The 18,722-nt window shown below is 44.3% G+C and overlaps 1 long non-coding RNA gene across 2 annotated transcripts in view; it reads right to left on the reverse strand.

Annotated features, from left to right (window-relative positions):
• Window positions 1-18,722, reverse strand: part of LOC138805179 (uncharacterized) — a 97,909-nt gene that overhangs the window by 36,703 nt on the left and 42,484 nt on the right. The window lies entirely within an intron of this gene.

Consider the following 18,722-nt stretch of genomic DNA (forward strand, 5'->3'; position numbering starts at 1 on the left):
CTAAAAGTCTTGGGGCTCATCAAGCTCACACAAGGAATAAGTGAAGCCCAGACTCTGCTCTGGCCTAGGACAGAGAATGCTACTGCAAACAGTCTTCAAGGAAGCCTCTTTCCTCCCACGGCTCTGCACAGGAGGTGAGACATCTATATTTAGATCCTTACAAGGAGCTGCTGTGAGAATGTCCTCAGGCTATGAATTCAGCCTTACACACAAATTCATAGTAGAACCAGGAAAGGCCAGGAATAAATGAGTGGGAGAAGGTCCTTGATTCCAAACAGAAAGGGAGCTGATCAAACAGACCCCAAGCACAAACAGAGGCTGCAGGAGGAAAACTGGATTTATCTCAAACTCTGTGTACTCAGGAGCTTTTCCCGGAACCCAGGTCTCACTGGCAGGAAATTGTCATCTCATGCATTTGTTTATTTTTCCTCTGTACTTTGCCAAGCTCCATGTTTCACTGAGTCCTTATCTCCTCTGTCCAATTTGGCAGACTGTTGGGTTGGAAATAACTCATATCCATTCAGATGGTGGCAGGAGCTGACATGTATCAGAGACCACTGAGTCTCCCCAGGCAAAGAAAGACGAAAGTCCACTCCCTAGCTGAGCTCACTTGAGACTTGAGTCAGCTGGACTCCATTCACATACTCATATACTGTGGTACAGTGTAGAGTTGCCTCTGATTAGCACAGCTCACAGCCCAGGAACTACATTTCCCAGGTACCCTTGCAACAAAGTGAGGTCATGTGACAAGTTCTCACCAATAGTGTAGGAACAAAAGTGATGGTGTGTGGGCGGGGGGGGGGGTCTCTCCTGGTCATGGCAGTTAGGAATCCTATTTGTTTTCTCCATATTCTTTTTGAATATAGGCCAAGGGAAACAGTGGAGATGAAGGATAGCAAGAAACTCGGTATTATATTAGGTTACAATGATGATGGGAACGATTTGCTATAGCATTAAGTATAACTTGAATTAATACAACTCCATTCCTGACTGCTGAATGTCTCTTCTTAGCATCTTACAACTGCGCTCTGTTACAGGTTGCTCCCTACATTCAGAATGCCCTTCTGGCTTAAAATAGAAGTTTGGAGCCCAGCAGGGTGTAACTGTTATATTTTGCCTATTAGACTTTCTTTCTTCTGCTAGAAACATAAACCCATTGTGGGGAACCTCACCCTCAAGGATTAACTGCCATGGTTTCTTCCAGAGAGGCAAACACAGAAGTGTGTGTGATAATCTAGAAAACTTTACATGTAGACACCAGGAGAGATCAGACCTCTTTTTTTTTATCCCATAAAGAAAATAATGGCAACTTTCAGTATAGACTCTTCAGGGCACAGCTCTCTCCCACTTGTACAGTGAACCAAGAAGCAGATCTCAGAAATGAGGCAAGAATGAAGCCAAGTCATTATTTGAGCCCCTTGATGTAGACATGTGGGTATGCCAACTTCAGCCCCACTCAAGGCCAGCTGGAAGTATTTTCCACTTGTTGACAGCTAACAGCTCACAATTGCACCCTTCTTTGGAGACCTGCCTCAGCCAGAGAACCACTTTGCCCAGAAATTCCCAGAAGGCCATGCCCCCATTGAAGAGGCATCCTAGAGCCAACTGGTTAAAATAAATAAATAAATAAATAAATCTTGCTTTACAGTAGGACATCTCTACAATGTTATTCCTACTCCAGAGCGCCCCCTAAGGGCAAGCTGAAGACAGACTCTCCCTGAAACTCCACAAGCTGCTTCTGTTATATTTGGCTTACAGGTTCACATCTTTGAGGCTCTTTGGAGACCTCACCCTCAATAAATCACAAGAATCTCTGTGGAAAATTCTGCCCCTAGAGAATCCAATCTAAAAAACCCGTGGATCAAGACATGCCTGAAACAAGAATCACAGACTTCCTGGCCGTAAATGTCTACAAACTAGCTGGGTGCTGGTGTCTCACATCTTTAATCCTAGCTTATCAAGAAGGCTGAGATCAGAGGATCACAGTTGAAAGCCAGCCTGGGCAGGAAAGTCTGGGAGACTCTTATCTCCAATTAAACACCAGAAAACTGGAAGTGGCATGGTAGCTCAGAGTGGTAGAATGCTAGCCTTGAGCAAAAAGAGCTCAGGGGTAACAAAACGCTGAAACAAGGACACAGGATGACCCATTGCAACAATGATGCCCACAAGACAGTATATTGGAAATGAACTTTACAACTGAGGGGAGGGGGGTAAGAAAAGGAGTGAGTGTGAGTGAGGTGTGGGGGGGGGAGGAAGAGGAGGAGAAAAACAAAGAAAGGAATGTACTCATTACCTTACTCATGTAACTGTAACCCCTCTGTACAGCATCTTTACAATAAAATAAAATTTTAAAAACTTTTTTTTTTGTTGGTCGTGGGGCTTGAACTCTGGGCATGGGCACTATCCCTCAGCTCTTCAGCTCAAGGCGAGAGCTCTATTGCTTGAGCCACAGCACCACTTCTGGTTTTCTAGTGGTTTATTGGAGATCAGAGTCTCATGGACTTTGCTGCCCAGGCTGGCTTTGAACCGTGATCCTCAGATCTTAGCCTCCTGAGTAGCTAGGATGACAGACATGAGCCACCGGTGCCTGGCTAAAAAAAAAAAAACATTAAAAAAAAAAAGCTTAAGGACAGTACCCAGGCCCCAAGTTTAAGCCCCATAACCAACAACAACAACGAAAAAGTCTACAAACTTTCTTTTTCTTATTTAAGCTGTACTTGACCTTGTGCTTGACCTTGGGGCCTTCTTGGTTAGTGAAAAATAAAGCTTCCTGCAGCATTCCTTATTCTTAATCTCACCTTCATCCACAACTGAGTGAGGAGAGCATGCATCCTGCTGGCTCCCTGGGAAGCCACATGCCAGGCACAGGCGGGCAGATGTGGTCAGCACCCCAGCACCCCAACAACAACAGGCTCACCTCCCCACACTTTAGTCAGTGTGTGAGATTCTAAAACAGGGTTGCCAGGTCGGGCCAGATTTCAGCTGCAATAAAAAGGACCAACTGCCTAGTGTCTCTTTAGTCTGTGCTGAATACAAATAATCCTTGTATTCGTAATAAATGTTTAGAGAGAAACTGTTTCAGTCTTTGGCTTTAGAGAGTCGTATTCTTGCATCTGACCGTTACAAGACAAGAGTTTGCTGGCTATTAGGCTCCGTCCTGAAATCCTCCAAGATGCTAGCACTCGGTGGTATTAGAAAATTATGGTGTTTTGCTGTGTCGCCACAAAAAGAAAGATTAAACAGAAAGCAGGGTTTAATAAATAAAGTTGAAGGCTGCTGAGCAGAGCAACAGAAATCACTGTTCATCTGTAAGGCCAGTGCCTTGAGACTCCTAGAATGAATTACACACACACACACCCAACTCGAGACCCACCCAACCCCAGCATTTTCAGTCCTTAGCTGTCTAAAGTTGGGTTTATATAAGTGATTTGGGTTTTCATGTGTGTTGTGGATGACCATCAACATTGGGTAATACTACAGTTTGGATATTAGTAAAGGTTTGACTCCCAGCCCCGTACTGTTGAGAGATGCTGTAGACCTTTAAGAGGTAGGAACCCATGACTCACACCTATAATCCTAACTATTCAGGAGGCTGATATCTGCAGGTGGAGGTTCAAAACCTGCCTAGCCAGGAAAGTCCAGACATTCTTATCTCCAATTAACCACCAAAAAGCTAGAAGTGGAGGTGTGACTCAAATGGTAGAGCAAACCCCAGCCTTGATTAAAAAGGCTGAGGGACAGCACTCTGGCTTTCACTTCAAGCCCCAGTCCCGCATAAATAAATAAATAAACAAATACTGAATCTCAGAGAGGGCCAGAGATTTACCAAGGCCACCCAGCAAGTTTGGCTGCCTCTATGCCCCAGGTTTCCTCCATCCCACTTATCCTATGTCCCTCCTTTCTGAATCAAGGGCAGAATGGCTCTATCTTCCCCAATCCCATGTGACAGGGCAAGTATACCATCATCTCCAGATGCTGAGCCTGGTCAGTGGAGATAGGAAGGGGTAACAAGGTGGCCTCCATTAGCAAGACCCTGCCCAGCTTCCTTCTCCTGCCAGTGTGAGCTTACTGGTCCTTACTGCCTAGGCCACCTCTTGAATAGAGGAGAGACAGGACACTCGATGGGTCAGGCTTCCATCTGCCAGGGGCAGAGGATAATCAGCAGAGTCAAGGCAGGACCAGCTACTCAGGAAGCTGAGATCTAAGGATGGTGGTTCAAAGCCAGCTACAAAGCCTGGGCTCCTGTCCCAAACTCTTTCCAAACCAGCCAGTCCTGGGGAGTCAGCCTTTCATCCCAGCTCCATGAGGCCATTTTACATCAAGTCTCCCCCAAACACCCACCTCTCCACTCCATTTCTGCTGCTGCCCAAACCTGCCCTGCTAGAGCCTCATCTCTTTCCTGATGAAACTTCCTCTCCTTCCGTTTGCAATCACGCACTGGGATGTGAGTTTTGAAGTGCCCACATAAATATGTGCTTTCGGATTTAAACTGGTTCAGCAATTCTTCACAATGATTTCTCGAAAATTAAGCCCAGACAATTTGTTGAGCTGAAGCACAAAATTTGCCACTCTCATGATGGAAAGGTGGGGAATGTTCTCAGAGTTCCATCGCCTTGTAAACAGGAGCTCCTCCCAGAGCTGGAGTGCAAGCTCTGTGGGGGCATGCTGCCACCTGGCCGTGCTCAGGGTTAGTGCCAGCCCACAGCCGGGAATTTCACACAAGGTCCCATGAAACAAAACACAACCATTCCTGAGGCTGGGCCCAAGTCTTCTCAGTCAGGGAGGACCCTGCAACATGACAGGTGGCTAGACATGACAGGATGTAGATTAGTGAAGGGACAAAAAGGGAGGTGCGACTTTTTCTGCTGTGTCTACAATGGCAAGTGTTGGCAGCATGAGATTAAAAGGCAGTGAAGTACGCTGGGTGGGTCCTAGTGCTTGTGCTATCATCCTAGTATCTCAGGAGGCTGAGATCTGAGGAAACCACTCAGAAAAGACAAATCTATGAGACTCTGATCTCCAATTAATGAGTAAAAACCAGAAGTAGAACTGGTTCAAGTGGTAAAGAGCCAGCCTTGAGCCAGAGAGCTGAATGAGAGTACAAGGCCCTAAGTTCAAGCCCCAGGACCAGCATACACACACACACACACACACACACACACACACACACACACACACACACACACACACACACACACACACACACACACACACACACACACACACACACACACAAGAAATGAAGAATTGTTCATGCTGCAATCTAGGACAACTTCAAATACATCAGGCTAAGCAGGACACAAAAGGTCATGTGGTGTGTGCCCCCCCTCCCCTTGTGAATGTTATCCAGAACAGACTCATACAGAGACAGAAAGTAGGGTCTGGGAGGTGGGGAAGGACTGGAGATAGAGAAGGAATGGATCATGGCTAATGGAATTTCTGTGTGGAATGATAAAAATATTTTAAAACTCGATAATATGCCGGGCACCAGGAACTCATGTCTGAATCCTACTATTCAGGGGGCTGAGAACTGTGGACCAAAGTTTGAAGCCAACCCAGGCAGGAAAGTCCACAAGACTTTTATATCCAGTTAACCACCAAAAAGCCTGAAGTAGAGCTGTGACTCAAGTGGCAGAGAGCCAACCATAGCCAGGAAAGCAGGGGGGGGGAGGGGGGGGGCAACTCAGAGACAGTCCCCAGGATGTGTTCAAACTTCAGAACTGGCACACACAAGAAAAAAGACCTGAAATTTTCTACTCTAGTGTGAAACCAAAGTGGTTTGAGTAGCTTACTCTGTCTGATCTCAGATCAGCCAACAATGCTCAAGTTAGATGAAGTCCTGATTTTTGGGGGGGGAGTTGATCGTGGGGCTTGAATTCTGGGCTTGGGCACTGTCCCTGTGCTCTTCAGCTCAAGGCGAACACTCTACCGCTTGAGCCACAGCGCCACTTCCTGAAGTCCTGATTTTTATATTTACTTGATCGCTGCACGCACTTGATCTTTGCCCTCCCATTGCCCCTAGTCTTCTCTTAATCTTCCCACTAAAGCTTCCTCTACCCCTCATGTCCCACTTCCAAGCACTATCAACTACAAATAGCTTATGTGAAACTTAGCACCATCCGAAAAGAAGGAAGACAGGATGAAATGTTGCCTCCAGACCCAGCATCCTCATCTCCAGGAGAAAAACCACAATAGCTTTTTTTTCTTTCCATCTTTCGTTTCTTACAATTTTTTTTTACAGAGTCAAACAGTCTAAGAATCAACAGTGGACAAGTTAATGAGAAATACAATTGTTGCTCTTTGAAGTAAAGAGCTGATCGTGGTAAAATGTGAAAAAATTATTGCGTTTATCTAGAGTTTGTCAGTTTAAGTGCAGGAAGTTAATGTTGGGAAACAACAAATGCTCTTTGAACCAAGTGAATAATGCAACCGTTTCTTTCTGCTATTCTTTTTTAAGTAACTGTTGTTAAATTAAATATATATAAGTTCAAATGCCCCTGAGATAAAGTACTGAAATGCCTTGTGAGAGTAAATCATGCTTTCATTTTGAGATGCCAATTGAGCCTGCATATTGAAATCCCTTTCCTCCAACCTGCCAATGGAAATGAATAAAGAAAGGTAGAAATCTGTTAGAAGGAAAGGATCAATCTTCATGTTAGAAAACACAGAAGGAGCTCTCTCCACATCAGAACCACTGCAGCATGTCCGTACGACTTAATGGAAGTGACACACTAGATTGAGAAAGACATCTACCCACCTACAATTCAGAAAATGTAACGGGAAAAAAAATTCCTTCAGAAAATAGGCAAGGTAGAACCAACTCCTTACCCTCACGCCTCCACCATACAATAGAACCAATTCTCAGCTCAGGGGTCAGCAGCAGCTGCAGATAAAAATGAGATGTGACACCAAGACCAATCTAAACCCATTCTGAGTGAGTGTGGGAATATCCACCAGTGTAGCATCACAGTGAACACAGGTTGTTGGGGCCTGCACACGGCACCTCAGCTCCGACTCACCTCTCTGAGTGTCACATGACTTCCAGCCTCTAGTCCGTGTGGGTTTCACCTGTGAGCGCTCTCTGAATACCAGAGCCAGCCTTGGCCATAGGAGGCAAACCAAAAGCATCAAGGTCCGTATATAGATGTACACATACACATGTGTGCATGTGTGTACCCATATATGCATATATGTGTATGTGCATATACATATAATTGTGAATATACGTATATAAACACACAATGAGACTAAGCAAGACAAATGTTGCCACTATGAAAGAACAGCTCTGAAAGTGGAAATACTTTGGCTAGGGAAAGCAAATATAGTCATCAAAATGTCTTAACTAGTAGAAGCCAAACACTGGAGTAATGCTGCCGAACCCTCATGATGAGCATACGAAATCTCCCCAAACTCAGAGAAGGAGGGAAAGATGACAAGGAGACAGAAAGAGGACAAGAAAGTGGATCCTCAAAGCCCAATAAGCACCCTGTGGAATTGTAGAAGGAGTGAAGGGACAGATGGACAAGAAGTAATAATAGAGGAAGATCAGAAGGAAAATTCCCTCAACTGTAGACAATGGATTAGCACCATGAATGGCCAGTGAGTGCTGGCAGAAAACGCTGCTGTGAATGATACCATGGACAGGTGCTGAAGCTCAGCCCCCAGGCCTTGCCTGAGCCCTTGGCATCTGCCCAGGTGATGTGGCAGAAAAGAGATGCAAAGGAGAAGTGTAAGGCTCCTGATGTCGCTCTAGGGAACTGTGTACGCAGGCATTGGAGGAGAAGGGACGGAGGTGGAATGCAGGTGAGCAAGTCTGCACAGTTCCAGGAAACCAGCAAAGCCAAGGCCCCCTATGGGGGCCTCGGAGGTGAGGCCAGGGGATCAGGATTGGCTCTCCATGTGATGCTCTCTTCCCTTCTTCTCATTTCCCTGCCTTCTTGTGCCTATTCCCCACCCCCACACCCAGCAGCCACTCCCTATCCAGACTGAAAAGCTTAGAACCTTGGACTGGCTTTCCCCCAGGACTCCTTCATTTCCAGATGATGACTTTTGACTCTTACTGTCTCTCACATTTACTCATCCCCTTCCATCCCCAGAGCCTCAATCCAAATCTACACTCCTAGACTATTTTAACAATATTCCATGTGTTGTCCATGCTTCTACCCTCTGAAACTCAGCTATCTCCTGAAGACCAGAACTTGGACCAAGCCAGGTGTTGAAAACTTAGATGCCCACAGCAATCAACGCAAGTAAGTGGAATGAGTAAGGGTTATAATAGGGAGCAATGAGGACTGTGGACAAGAGCTCTGTAGACAGGGAATAGCCATTTCTCACTTCCAGCCCATGGAATAGAATATATATATATATATATATATATATATATATATATATATATATATGGGATATATATATAAAGAATATATAGAATATATATATATATATATATAGTATAATAAAGATAGATAGATACTGAAAGTTAGATCTTCTGGTGTTTCAAGAACACCTGAAGCTCTGACCTAAGACCCTCAGTTTAAGTTGGCATCAAACCCAAGTCTTATGCACTGAGATACTAGGTCTCCAATGTATCCAGAGCATCATCAGTTAATATCCTGACAGTTCGGTGCATGGCAGCTGTCAGACAAGCAGGCCTCCAGTGTGCGCTGTGCACTGGACAACTGTGTTTCATCTTCACACACTGCAGTGGGCATCACCAACCTTGCCCTAGAGATGAGGAAACCAAAGTCATGCAGCTACAGTGTGGATGCTAGCCTTTCGGTCCAGTACTCTCGGACCCCATGGCATCCCCTCAAGGGATCAAGGCTTCTGAGTTCTGGTCCTCTGTGAACTCTTAGCCACCCTCCACACTTCTTTATCCCATAAACCTGCCACTGAGCTTCACCCCAGCCTGGTTTCCTATATATGCCATCTCTATCTTGTTATCTACCCTGAACTGTGAAGTGGTCTCCTATTTTGGCCTCCCTACCTCCAGAGCCTCTTCTTTTCTTTCATTGTGCTTGCTCTCCAGAGTTCTCCCAAATAGCATTCAATGAAAGGCTCTCAAGAGACATAATAGGCCATATTCCAAGGCTCAATTGCTGAATTCCTTTACTATCTAGCTGAGCTACCTCAGAGCCTCATTTCCCACCATTAATGAGGCTCATACCACCACTAAATTCCTCACACTCTTCCCAGGTCCTGAACATGCTGGGTGGCTCAGCTTCTTTGCCTTGGGCCATGCTGTTCTCTTTGCTACAAGGCTTGGGCTTTCTCATCTTCTTTGGAGATCTCTTAGATGCATAAGGTCCCCTTACAACTTTTAGAGTTATCCTCAGCTTCCTCAGAGGCCTGCTGGTTCTTAGGGATGCTCCCAAAGCCACAACACATCTCTCCTGGGTCATGGTTACTTGCTAGTGCAGCTGCCTCCTCCGATAGATGGCGCTCTCAGGTTCTACCTATATGTGGCTGTTACCATGCTTGGTAGGCTTACACATCAACAAAGATTTTAAAAAAGAAACATTTGTAAATGAACAGCTACAGCACAACCTGTTGTAATAACATAAAAGTAAGGGGGGACACACATTTTATAAGTTACCTCATTTAATTCTTTCAACAAGCCTCCGATGCCATCATCACATCCATTTTACTGAAGAAGAGGACATTCAGAAAGGTTAATACACCCAAGACATGACCACTAGGAGATGGCAGAGCCAGAATGTAAATCCAGGTCAGGGAGCTTCCAAAATTCTCTTTTTATTCGGGAAGCTAAATTTCCTTTCTATGATGGCTTTGAATATCTGTCCCCTGAGGCTTCTTTCCATCTGGCTCAGCAATCTCAGTTCTTTTCACCGTTCTTGATACATTACAGAGTCTCAACCCATCGCCAGCTTGCACATGGAAATGTCCAGTGTGGTTCACAGGCTGATTGGATTCCCACACTTGACTTCCTCCTCTTCCACCTTAGGTCCCAGGCGGTGGGAATTTCCCAGGCAAATACTGCTAATTAAATGGGAATTTGAGGAAAGCATGGGGATAGCTTCACGGACTCCCATGCCCTTTACCACATAGATTTTTTAAAAATGCATATTCTCACTGCTATCTTATTTTTAAAATAAGTGAATAACTAAAAATAATTGATAGTATATGTCTGTGATCACAGTGATTAGGAGTTTCAGGCAGAAGGATCTCAAGGTGAAGGCCAGCCTAGGTTGTATAGTAAGGCTGTCTCAAACACACACACACACACACACACACACACACACACACACACACACACACACACACACACACACACACACACACAGATAGCATTTGCCTAACAATCCTACAATATGTGATCCTCTACATGTTAGAGAATGAGCAGCAACTGTGAACAGGTACAGGGTTTCTTGGAGAATGGGTGATGATAATGTTCTAGAATTAGACAGCAGGGATGCTAACACAACGTTGTAAATTTACTAAAAGTTGCTGAGTTGTAAATTTATTTGTGGCCAAAGACAACTTCCCATTTTAGCCATTTTAAGTGCATTGAAATGTTCATCTCATCCTCACTATTTTCAAGTGCACTGTTCGGTAGCACTAAATGCAATCATAACTGTTGTGCAGCCATTGCCACCATCCATTTCCAGAACTTTCTTGCCTCTGTATCATAGAAAAGTATATAATACACATAGAAAGTATATAATGAAGGGATGGTAGGGGAAAAACAAAGGAGGAGGCAACAATGCTTGATAAGAAATGCACTCATTACCTTGCTCATGTAACTGTAACCCCCTGTACAGTATTTTTCACAATAAAAAACTTATTTAAAAAACAAAACAAAGAAAAGTATATAATGCACAAACATATTATAAGGAATTGATTCACATGGTTATAGTAGGCTAAGTCTCAATATTTATAGTGGGCAAGCTAGAAGCCCAGGAGAGAAGAGATGTTATTCAAAGGCCAACAGACTCAAGACCAAGGGAAATCCAATATTTATCTTCACATCTAAGGGCATGGGGAAAAAAGAAACTGCCCAGCTTGAAGATACGCAGAAGGAGTTCCTTTTTACCCCAAGGGAGGATCAGCCTTTTGTTCTATTTAGGGTTTCAACTGATTATATGAGGCCCAACCACATTAGGGAAGACAATATTCTTCACTTAGCCTACTGATTTAAATGTTAATTTCATCCTCACAGATACGGCCAGGAGTGTTTGACTAAACATCTGGGCACTGCATGGCCCAGACATGTTGGTACATTTAATCAGCCATCGTGTTCCCAAATTCAACTCCTCATTAAACAATAACTCCAATTTCCCTTCTTCCAACCCTTGGCAACCATCACTCTGCTTTCTATGTCCTCAAACTTGACTGTTGTAGGTACCTCATATACCAGTCATCACGCAATAGTTAACCTTTTACATCTGGCTTATTTCGCTTAGCATAATGCCAGTAAGGTTCACCCGTGCCATGGCATATGTCAGAATTTCATCCCTTTTTCTTGAGGCTGGTTAGTATGTATGAAACATTCTGGTTGCCCATTCATCCTCCAGTGAACACTTAGGTCGTGCTCAACTTTTGGCTCTTGTGAATAACACTGCTCTGGACATTGGTGTGTTTACCAGTTCCAGTCCCTGATTTCAGCTCAGAAGTTGATCTAAGGTAATTCTATGTTTAATTTTTTAAGGAGCCACCATTCTATTTTCCTGAATTGTCCATTCTTAGTGGTGCATTTTATGGTCTGTGGATTATATCTAAATAAAATTATGTTTTAGCCACAAAGAGGAAATGATATAAAATGGTCTACACCAGACAATTAGCCCAGACTGTTCAAAACATCAATATCATTTTTTTAAATAATCAAGAAATCTAGAGGAGAAAGTTGTAGAATCTAGAAAGAGGAGTACAGAGGCTCAACCACAAGTTAAGTAGAAGAGAAGGAATGCAGTGTTTCTTAATTACCACTACTGAGATGATGAAAAGGAGTGGGTGAAAGGAAATTTCCCATCCAGTCTTGTTGCTTGAGGTAGACCAGGACACAATTCTGGCCAATGAACATTTCTGGGGGAAACTTTGCTTTTATATCCCCCACCCTATTCTTTCTGACTGAAAATGCAAAGATGAAACTGGAAATGGACCAGCTATCTTACCACCCTAGGTAACACACTCCAGGATACTAAGAATAGAAGAACAGGAACACAGACCTGAGTCCTCAAAGGTATCTTTGATCTGTCTCCCAAGCCCTGGACTCCTGACCTTTGGAATTCTTGTTACATTATTTTTTAATCCTTTAAGCTATTGTTAGATTTTTCTGCTATTTGTAGCCAAGTGTGTCATGGAGACTTCCAGAAAGATGACAACTTTGTTTAACCTCCCTATACCTCAGCTTGTTCATCTACAAGAGAAGAGAAACCACGGGTATTTGATAAAGACTATCATAAGGTTGATGAAGGTTGATGTATTGATTAGTTACTACTGAAAATGCCTTCATATTACAGCTTATCTACAAAAGCCCAACACATGTTGGCTGTGATTTTGACACTGTTATTACTGTTAACTAAAAATATTATTATTGTAAAATGAGAAAATGTTCCTAGAATTTCCACATAAAAGCCCATCAAATAAACCAAAAGGGAACCTAAATCAGAGATGAAGACTTCGGCGGTGAGCCTAGATAACATCTGTGACACCCTTCAGAGGCTGGCTCATGAAATATGGTCCAAATCAAAAGGAGATGTTTGTTCTTGGATCCTGGAACCATTTGGGTGAATTCAACCACCAGATGTTCTACTTACTACGATGAAATATTAAGCAAATCATTCAACTACCAAGAGCCTCTATTTCCTGAACTGTATGATCAGGATCATAGTAATAATTGTGAAGATGAAATGAGGTATGAAATTGCTTAGCCTAGAGCCTGACCCACAACTTGTGCCAGATTGTCCATCTCTGTATGAATTAGCTGCTGATGTTGTTGTCTCTAAAATTTTGAGACAGGTGTTTGATAAATACTTGTTGGAATCATGGATGGATGGATGGGTGGATGGATGGATGGATGGATATGTGGGTAGATGGGTAGATGTTAGAGGTGGATGGATGATGAAGGTAGATGGAGCAAGATAGGGGAAAGGCAGCATGGATGGATGGGTAGGTGGGTGGATAGCTGGATGGATGATAGATAGATAGATAGAGTTCAATGGATTGACAGAGGGATGGATGGTTCAATAGATGTATAGAGTCTTTTGGAGGCTTGGAAGGAGTTAAATTTAGACACCCTGATGGTCTTGGAAGGACTATCAATCTCTGAATACGCAGAGTCCCATCAATACCTGAAGAGTTAGGTATTCATTCTTTTTCCACAGAGTGAAAAGATCCTATTAATCTACAGTCACAAATGTACTCAGCCCCCATCTCTACTGAAATCACTTCTTAACAAAACTCTAAAAGCAAAACGTGTCTTGCCAGTGCCCTGGGAATTACAGGTTGTCAGGAGCCCAGCATTAGTGCATATTCCCAGACTTTATTCTTAATAATAAAGTCGCTGGGCTCTCCATCGTGGAGGCCATGCCATCCTTGAATTTCTTTGCTGCTGTTTGACAGAGAGAGGGGCCGCCTCTACTGCTCACTGCTCAACACCCCAGCAAGCAGGCCAGCTTTTACCAGACAGCATTGTAAATCGTAATTAACTGCCACCTTGAAATGTGGGTGTGTGGGGTGAGGGCAGCAAAGCCCGCACCAATCTTGGGCGCAAAGACAAACTTCAGCTTAGTTCACTGAGAGGTAATTACAGACACTGTCAATGGCTGGTGCTGGCTTTCCTTTAAAAGTCAAGAAGGCTGCAGGAACGTAAAAAGCCCAGGTATTCTAAAATAATCACTGAATTCCTATAGTGAATTTGTGGGTCGGTTGCTCATGGTGCCTAAATAAAGACACCTACAAAACACTTTGTCTCTTCTGAATGGAACAAAAAAAAGGGGAGTTGTTGCTTTTTCAGTGACCCCCCCCAAAAGGGGAGAGGGAAGAGAATCAGTATCACTAGACATCTGCAGGACACTACACCAGGCGCTCTGGGCTTATTTTTTCATTTCAACCTCACTGTGCTTTGTGAGTTGGCATAACAGAAGTTCTTTACAGATGAGGACACTAAGTTTAGAAAAGTAAAGCTATGTAATTTTCCCAAGGTTCAAAGCAGTGCATGGGATCTAGACTCGAGATCTGTATGACTTCAAAGCCAGTGTGAACCCTCAGAAGCCCCTGTACGTCATCATGGCAATTGGTCCACCTTTGGTTCAACCTGTTGCTGATGCTGTGCCTGGCCTACCACAAATCTGCCCCACTACCCACAAGGTATCTGGAGATGCTTTGGCCTAGCCAAGCAGACTCTCAGGCTGAGCTCTCCAGGCGCTGCTGCCCACACAGTCACAAAAGCTACCCACATAGCTCTCCACATAGCTCATGTGACTGGCCCCTTGAACCTCCAGCTCTCTGCTAACAGGGGGTCTCACAGGGGGCTGTGGCTGGAGACCTTGACCTACTTCCTGCCCTTGACCTACTTCCTGCCACCCTAGATCCCACCTCCTATTTTCTCAGGGCCTCAGTTTCTTGTTAGTCTAGACATCCACTGGGTACTTTCTTTGAATTAGATTGCAAGTTCTGAGGGTCCAGCAGTATAAAAAGACAGCCATAGCCCTGTGGGGCTGGAAGTCTAACAAAGGGGACAGACGCTAAGCAATCAGAGCCAATGCATTCCCAGAATCATCGATTTAATCTATCCCATGTAGCAGAGTGTTCAGAGCCAAGCCAAACATCATTCCAGGGCTATCGTGAACCCTCCGTGAGCTTTAATACCATCCCCACCATACAAATAGAACAACGGAGTCTCAGAGACTCGAGTGAGTCCAAGAGTCCACAATTGGCAAATGGGAAGGCCAGACAATGTGGTTCCAAGGCCACACTCAGCCCACTGGCCAATGATTCATCCTCTGTGGTGGACCCAGGTAGCCAACAGCCTTAGTAACTCCACAAACATGTTTAAAAAATAATTCAGACAGAGCCCAGCTTCTTCACGCTGCCAGACATCATCTTTTAAAACAGCTTGTAAAAATTTTACCAGTGGACAGGTGTCTGGGTAGCCCCAGGCACAATCAGGACAGAGAAACAGAGAGAGACAGACAGAGACAGTCAGACAGACAGACAGACAGACAGAGAGGTGGTAAAGACAGGACAAGCCCATCCCACAGCCCTTGGCAGGCTCCATCCATCTGGCAAGAGTACAGCCAGGGCAGGGCACAGAGAGTGCAGTACAGGGTGGGCACAGAGCTGCTCAACTGATCTCAGATCTCTCGCACATGGATCTTAAGAACGCATCGATTATGCACACAATCAGTGCATTTGGAGGATGGATATTACCTTCCAGGATCACCACGGAGCCATGTCACCTGACCCAAGCACAGATGGAGGACAAGGGCGAGGGGTTAATTGATCAAGCAGCATGGGCTCCTGTGTGAGGGTTGGCAGAAAAATGGCTCATTTCACAGATGCTCAGGCCCCTGCCTGATCAGTCTCCTGTGATCAAATCGGGTCACTATCATGCAATGGAACAAACATGCCAAAAATGGCATGTTTAGGTTCATCTTGTCGCCTCCAGCGTGGTCACCTTGAAATACTCCAGCTGCCTTCCTGCAAACATTTGCTGAATACCAGACACACAGCAGAGGGATGGGATGGCGGATCCAATCACAGCTCAGACCAACTTGGTCTTAAATCAGTCACCCAGCACCAACTGGGAACCCCACAGTTAGAAGTTGGGTTCTAACCCTCAGCACTGAAAAGACAAACAAAAGAGTATAATACACACATGGCAGCTGCCACGAAGGCAGCAAGTTGGGGAGGGCAAAGTACAGATCACAGAGACAAAACCAACAAGATTGATGGTGCCAGATGCTGGGCACTGGTGTCACACCTGGAATCCTAGCAACTTGAGAGGATGAGATCTGAAGGACCGCAGTTCAAAGCCACCTTGGGCAGGAAAGATCTATGAGACTTCAAAATAACCAGCAAAAAGCAGGACTGGAGGTGTGGCTCAAATGGTAGAGCACCAGTCTAGCCAGCAGTGAGGCCTTCGAGTTCATACCCAGGACCAATGGTGCTAGATCTTGTTATAACAAAAATGGTGATGGGAATCATTTTTATGCCATCAATCCAGAAAGGTGAGAAGGGTCACAATAATCGGTCACAACAATCCTGCAAAAGTCCCAAGGGTCTGGACACAGAAACAACTTTGAAGGAGCCAGGTTGTTGCAGGTCTACGCCTTCACTGAGGCTACTGTCCAAGTCCTCAGTACTCCTTGATGCCAGAGAACAATGCTTCTAGGTTTGGCTAAGAAACTCAGTCCAGATTTGAGAGCCCCAGCACTTGGAGCCCTAAGATCATGAGAACCTTCCTAATCATCAGCCATGCTTCCTGGCATCCTGGCATGATCACCAGGAATTCTCTTCACAGAACCCCAAATCGCACATCCTTCCTGCCTTCAGAATCTCCTCTCCTGCTTTTCCACCTTGCACAATTCCACCCTCTCCCCAGCAGGGAGCCTAGGTTTGGGGGCAAACAGAACCAAGAAAGAGATCTCTCTTGGGGCAACTTCCTTTTAATCTTTCAACACAAGCCTCCCTTAGCAAGGAAAGACAAAAATCCCTTCCACCTTTGAACAGGGAATATGGGAACATAACACAAATTAGTGTATTAAGTCATCCCATCTGTCACAGAACGACTTTGAAACAGAAGTATTTAGAAAAGAAAATTTTAAAAGGGAAATTTTACTTGCAAAGAGTGTGAGGGACTGGGGCTTCCAGAGGACTGGCTCAACAAATACTAACATAGCCAGTGTGCCAATGTGTGTGTGTGCCTACATGCACATACACATGCACGTGTACATGCTAACACACACACGCACACGTACATGCACCCCAATACTGGGCCTTGTACTCAGGGTCTGGGCCCTATCCCTGAACCTTTGTGCTCAAAGCTAGCACTGGACCACTTAAGCCACCGCACCCCTTCTGAATAAATGCATCTCTTTTTTTTTTTCTCTTTTTCAGTACTGGGGTTTGAACTCAGCTTCATGCTTGCCAGGAGGGAGTTCTACCACTGAGCCACACCTCTAGCCATTCATACTCTACCACTTGAACCACAGCTTCACTTCCAGCTTTTTTTTGGTAGCTAATTGGAGATAAGAGTTTCATGGACTTTTCTTCCCAAGATGGCTTTGAACCATGATCCTCAGATCTCAGCCTCCTGTAGGATTACAGATATGAGCCACCAGCACCAGGCAACACAGTTATTATTAAAGGTACACAACTGCAGAATCACCACACTCGCTGGGATAACATTTATCCACCATGGTGGTGAAAACAGTCATTTTTGTCCAGGATCATAATATTTGCAAAGGCCCTGATTTCTTCTCTTCAGAGAACATCACAGTAAAATTAGGGATAAAGCTGACTTTGTTAGGGAGTATAGCTTTGAGGGAATTAATCAAGGGTTTATTATTTCGGAGAGCCTGAGAGATCTGGTTGGTCTTGGGGCTTAGGAATATACAGTTGAATCAGCTCAGTGCCTCTCTTTTCCCTTAATGCATTATGTGACATGCTTAATCATATTGGAAGCAGACAAAGTGACAGGTTTGGCTTCCCCACACCATATGATCTACAGAGGAAATGCACCAGGAATTTTAACTAGTTACTAAGAGGGAGTCATAAAGTATCAGTTGAGAATAAAGGATTATTACACTTGTGGGCAGGCATTTTTTGGGCACACAGTGGAAGGAGAACATAGATTTAGGAGCCTGTTCGCTAAGCCTGTGCATGAGGGATGGGGGGAGTTGGTTGAAGGCCAGACTGAGAACTAAAGGTAGGTTTCTCTGATACCTCAGCTACCCATCCCAGAGCATGCCAAGATGGTTGCTCTGTACCAGTGGCCTAGATCCTAAAACGTTAATCAGACACTCAAGCCATTCAACTCAACTTCTTCCAATACATACGGGGAAACTGAGGCCAGAAAGTGCCCCCAAAATATCTTCAGTGAAAGCCTATGTAGCCTTCAGGCAGACAGGGGGTGGTGGGGATGTAGGGAGGACAGGGACAAACTTTTAAAATAGTTAAAAGGACATTCAGAGTCACATGTGGTTAATCAAGTAGGAATGCAGGTAGGCAATGCCACTTCCTACTAACTTTTTTCCTAAGAATAACTTTAAAGAATTATTTAAAACTTAAAGACAAGAATGAGAGCAATTTCCTAACCATGTTACCTGCCACTGAAGGTCATTCCCAGTGGAGACTCCAACCACTGTGAACAGATTGATTGCAGTATGGACACTGCCTTTTTAGGAGGTCAATACTCATTTTGGTGGTTACACTCTGGGGCCTTTTCTTTCTTCTCCTGTATTGCTCATTTTAATTAAAAAATAACAATCCAGGTTCATGGTGGAACATTCAAACAATAAAGCAAAGAGACAGAGTAAGGGCTTCCTCTAATGGCTATCTCCAATCTCACTTTCTTCTCTGAAGACAAGAAATGTTGAAAATGTGTGCCCCTTTATGTAGTGCTGTTATTTTTTGGTAGTGTTGGTCTTAAGTCAATTTACTTATCGAGGAAACTTACAGAGCAAGTGAATTCTAGATATCATCCTATAAAATACTTCCCGTATAATGAGTAACTATTATGTATATTTACGTATTGCTGCTTT

This window comes from Dipodomys merriami, unplaced genomic scaffold (genome assembly GCF_024711535.1).
Source record: "Dipodomys merriami isolate MVZ:Mamm:240054 unplaced genomic scaffold, mDipMer1.0.p SCAF_39, whole genome shotgun sequence".
NCBI lineage: Eukaryota > Metazoa > Chordata > Mammalia > Rodentia > Heteromyidae > Dipodomys > Dipodomys merriami.